Here is a 5,467-nt window from a genome sequence, read left to right on the forward strand (position 1 = left end):
CTAAAGAAGCGCTTTTATTATGTGTCATATTAGAGTAGTATGAGTCTGAGTCCATTGTGGTTCGTGAATGTTTCGAATCATCATAGAAGATGTATCGGGTGAGTTGCGGTTGATTTATAGGAGGAGGTTAATTATGAAAGGAAAATATGTTTATGCGAATTTAAAGGACAATACTGACAGAGGTGTTGGTCATTTCTCCCATTGTGCAAACTTGAAAAATCTCACCATAACACATCTAATATCTAATATGACACATGATAAAAGCGCTTTTTTAGACAATCTGGGATTTTGTTCCGCAAATTGGGAACTACATATTCGTGTGTAAAAGCTTGGAAAGATGACCGAATAGAGATCTGTATACACCCTTGGTATTTGTTCACCACATGACACATGATAAAAGCGCTTATTTAGACAATCTGGTATTATGTTCCGTAAATTGGAAACCACATTGTAGACTGGTGGGCTTGAATGGTTTTAATAATACTTGAAAATGGAAATAATCGTGTCAAGATCTTTATCTATCACATCATCGACCAACTGCTCGAAGTCCCTTTCGTTTCTCGGGTTCGCATTCGACACAACACAACACAACAAAAAATAAATTAAAAAAAACAGGTGGCTTGATACGCATCGTATAGGCCTATACGATGCGTATCAAGCCCACCGCCAGACATAACCTACATAACCTGCACCTGTTAGTCTGCCATGTCTTTTACTTTATTTCAATACGCATCGTATAGACCTACCTATACGATACGTATTGAATTGAAAAAGTGTACAGATAGAAATGGGGTGTGTCGTTAGGAAATCCCTATTGGCATTTCCATGCCATGAATTTTTTTTTTTAATCCAGATGCATACAATAAATGCTTCCTGACATTCTTTGAAACTCGTGGACGTCTAAATGAATTTCTATTTTACGTTCTATTATAGTTTACTTTTCTCAGTTATTTAAAGAAAAACTATAGGCAATCCTTTTGTAGTTCTTTTACTAAATACTAGGGAAACCCGCGCGTTGCAGCGGGTTGACAATACATGTCACTTGGTAAAGAGGAGAATGTGTGCAGTTGGGTTGGGATGAATTGGCTTGATTGACCGGGAATGCATTTTGTCTAAAAATTATAGATAAGAGTACAGATTATGATCATATATTATAGATCTTGATTACCTATTAAAATATAACTTTTGTAGAATATTTTACACAATCTTCTTATAAAATACTCCTGGATAATATTTTTTTAAATGAACCCTTTTTGAAAAACTCTCTAACCAATGTTCAAGCTGTATACCATAAGGTCGAATTATCATAAGCTAATTTTGTATTACAGTATACTAAACATGGTAGGCCCATACTTAATTCAAAATAATATTCCCCCAGTCCATAGCCCAACAATATCTTTTATTTTTTACAACTTTTCAGTCTTGTTATGTTTCTCCAAGATCTCATTTTGGCACTGGTTTCATCCATAATGCTGGTGATTTTCTCTAAAACAATTGACTCCACTGTTGCATCATCAGGCTGGTCAATATCGTTTTTTTTTTTTTAGACACCGTTGTTATGAGTTTGGTTAGCCTCATATAATTCAGTACGAATAGTTTCATACAACTTTCTTTCAATCCTTTGGTCATTAGATTCCTTTTCCTGAGTTCTTCCTTCCATATACGTCGAAGATTACGCATATTTTAGGTCTGCACGACATAAAAAAACATTTTTATGAGTTTTATAAATTATAATACTAAAAGAAAAGAATCAAAGTATAGAAAGATGTCTCACATTCGAATCGACTTATACAAATTATAATACTAAAAGAAAAGAATCGAAGTATAGAAAGATGTCTCACATTCGAATCGGCTTACAACATTTTAACTACCAAGTTCACAAGTAGATAGTTTATGACCAAAATTCAACAAAGCATGTGAAACATTGCATGAAGACACCACTAATCTTGTTGATAGCCTTGTCGTGAGAATCACCAATAAAAATGATGTAATATGAACAGTACTTAAATTCCTCTAATTGGAAGTACCAGCAACTGCAAGGTAGCAACACATTCATACATGTCCCTTTGCATATGTCCACCATCACCACTAAAATAGTTAATATCCTCAAATTTGAAGTACCTGGAAGGTAACAACACCCTCATACATGTCCCTTAGCAAATGTACACCAGCTCATTTTTAACAAACCGAGAAAAGATCAAAGTTTTAAGTGAAACCCGGTGATCGGTGTCCTGTGTCCGACTGTGGTGGAGGTTCGTGGAGGTGATGTTGGTGATTCTAAGGTGGAAGGGTAGATGAGGAGAGTGGTGGTAGGTGATGAGTGATGGTGTGTCTTCGGAAGCGGAGGTTGGAAACTTAAACATATATTGATCTTACGCGTCCATAAGCATTCCAGCATCAGCCAAACGTTTGACTCTAGTGCTTCCCCGGAATAAAGGAATGAACTCATCACTGTGTAAAATAGATGCAGACTGCTAGTCGAAGGAAGTGCCTGCAACCGAAAATTTTTATTTTTATACCAAATTTTTACAAAAAATATTAAAAAAATGATCAACTCATGGAAGAACATTTGATGGGACTTGCATTGCTGCCAAGAATATTTGGTGGCTTATTAATTGAAGGTTATTAGCCTATTATTAATATGTAAATAAATAAAAACATACAACTTTTAAAAAAATGTTCACGCGAGAAGTCAAATAATGCTACCTACCTTATTTTCTGCATCCCTGACTAATGATGCACTATCAAATTAATGAACCTGTACTCCATTCCAGTTGAAAAAAAAAAATCTGAAAAAATAGATTTAAACTTGACTCGGGAAAATAATGACATTAAATTCTAATTAGTAATTACATGTGGCAAGATGGGCGGGTTGGGTGAAAGGACAAATGGAGTTAGGTTGAAACGGGTCGGGTCAAAGAAAGACAACTTTAGTCCCCAATTAAGAACACATGACCAATAAAATGACATAAATATATAGCTCTTATTTTATATTTTTATCAATGCTAAAACTTGAAACCTTACATTCTGCATACACAATAAAAGACCACTGGTAAAACGCCATCAATGTACAATGTGTCGTTTCCAGTGTCAGCTTGTCGTCTGCCGGATGATATTCAAATTACAAAAAGGAACGTAAAAAGGAGAAAATTGTAAAGCAAGATATATATGGAGCTTTAACTTAGTATACGTTTCATTTTAATACGGATACTTAAAGAGGGTTATCTTACCTGCTCTGTATCTAAAAGCTCTCATGTTTCAACAGTCCAGCATCGGGCAACGTTCTCTTTGGTATATCCTCCACCTCCCGTTCCTTCACAAAAACCCTCAATATTAGTTTCTACTAGACACAATTAATAATACAAACAAAATTTATTTAAAAATACTGAAATAGACTTACCAGCAGAGGCAAACCAATTTTTTTTACAATCCTAACACATTCAGCATGTCCTGTAAGATATTCAGAAGTAACAGAAAACAAGTATTACAACATCACTCAATAATAAATACGATAACCGAGCAGGTTTTGATTACAATAAGACTACCGCACCGTCTATAGAGAGGTTGAAGCAGCCTAAGCGGTCCCCAGCGAATCTGCTCCGCATTGGAGAACGATCACACCCGGTTGATATGTTTCAACAACCTTTGAAATAGGTTGGAATCATCACTAAAAAGACAATACCTGCTGATATAATTACATATCTGCACATACAAATTGCAGCAAAGGTGGATGACACATTTCATCGAGCAGTTGGTGGGCATAAGTAAGCCATTCAATTGCAGCAAAGGTGGATGACACATTTCATCAAGCAGTTGGTGGCATAATAAACCTTTCTGTTTTAAAAATTAATGAAGCAATAACCAAAAACAAATTAGATGCAAGTGAAAGTGAAAGTGAAAAATTGTAACAATTTACCTCATCATTCAACACCCATTGCCATCGTCGTGTCAAGTTCGACTCGTCAGAACCCTACCCCCTTGCTGTTCGTAGAAGACTGTCAACCACCGCTGAACCCTAACCATACATGTGTGCTGACCTTCAGGTGCCTAATCGAACAACCATCGTCATAGTAGAATGACCCTGTAGCGTCTTAAAATGAATCTTCAATCCCAAATTAAAGGGCTGATGATGGGAATTTGAAAGGATGAAGACAGCACCTTCTTCTCATTGTAGCTTCTGTCTGCTAACTAAGACTTTTGTTTGGGCCTTGGGGATATAATGAGAATTGAACACAGAGAAGGAAGATGAAGTGAAGTAATGATGAGATTAAATGCAAATCAACTACAGAGGTCGATTAGGTTTCTTAGAGAGAGGCGATTTGGCTGAAACCCTTAGATGTAGGATTGAAATGTGTTTTCTTCGGATTAATCGTGATTGATTAATAGGGTGTCTATTTTATGTGAGAAGGGCAGGATAGGAACAAAATTGTAAAAAAATTAAGATTTTAAGTTAACCTTTCATATGCCATCTTAAAATTTCAAGGTGAAATTACATTTGAGTACATAGGAGATGTATTATATAGTTATATAGATATATAGATATATAGATTACTAAATATTATGTATTCGTTGAATTAATCGCCTTACATGTGGGACATGTTTCCTTTTTGTAATAGGGAAGATCCTTTTTACCTAACAATAACATCTTTGTGTAAAATATACATCACGAATATGATACCTTGAACAAACCAATTAACACATAATCATCTCCCACCACTCCCCCAGCTACAAATACTACACTTTATGAAGGTGAAAACTTTCACTCTCTCTAGTCTCACTTATAATTTACTCTCTCTAAAGCAAATAGTTATTCTCGTGACGGAGGATGATTAGGAGAAGAACCCTCAACCTCTCCTTCTTGTAGCGAAACTCATGTTGTTATTAGTTTTGCATGTCAACGCTTTTAAAGAACTCGTGAAGATCCATCGGAGCCCGTTCATCCTATTAAGTGTTATCTACTCACTCGATTAGATTAGATTGGTGTTTCTTCAGTAATGCATAATCATTTCATTACTAGAATAAATGTGTATTAACGACCATCACCGACTAATATTGAGGTTATCCACCCTAACCGATCGATGTTAGAGGTTATCCACCTTCACCGACTTAACCACCTATTGGTTGATGATATATATATATATATATATATATAGGACAAAGATCCGTTAGGAACCACCCTTTATTGTGAGAACCGCGAGAACCAGTGTAAACACAAACAGTAATACCTAAAAAAATCAAAAAAACACACAAAAATTTTTTTTTTATTTTTTTTACTATTTTTTATATAAAAATCGCTACTTTTAGTATTAAAAAAAAAATTTTTAATATTTTTTTTAAATTTTTTTTTGCTACTAAAAGTAGCGATTCGAACATAAAAATAGTAAAAAATAAAAAAAAAATTTAGATTTTTTTAGATTTTTTTTTTTAATTTTTTTAGATTTTTTAGGTTTTTTTGGGGTTTAGTTTT

General features: G+C 34.6%; 1 long non-coding RNA gene across 6 annotated transcripts; it reads right to left on the reverse strand.

The window, feature by feature from the left end:
• Positions 1 to 1,286: 1,286 nt before the first annotated feature.
• Positions 1,287 to 4,373, reverse strand: LOC110921820. Of its 6 annotated transcripts, XR_004892177.1 has the most exons (8): positions 3,917 to 4,372; positions 3,551 to 3,834; positions 3,401 to 3,450; positions 3,231 to 3,313; positions 3,025 to 3,102; positions 2,711 to 2,789; positions 1,842 to 2,491; positions 1,287 to 1,689 (listed from the first exon to the last, which is right to left on the reverse strand). It is a non-coding gene; the product is annotated as an uncharacterized LOC110921820 (long non-coding RNA). The 6 variants fall into 6 exon arrangements; XR_004892176.1 differs by having other exon boundaries at positions 2,711 to 3,102; positions 3,917 to 4,373; XR_002582666.2 differs by lacking the exon at positions 3,025 to 3,102.
• Positions 4,374 to 5,467: the final 1,094 nt, after the last annotated feature.

The sequence above is a fragment of the Helianthus annuus genome, chromosome 4 (genome assembly GCF_002127325.2).
Source record: "Helianthus annuus cultivar XRQ/B chromosome 4, HanXRQr2.0-SUNRISE, whole genome shotgun sequence".
In the NCBI taxonomy this organism is placed as follows: domain Eukaryota; kingdom Viridiplantae; phylum Streptophyta; class Magnoliopsida; order Asterales; family Asteraceae; genus Helianthus; species Helianthus annuus.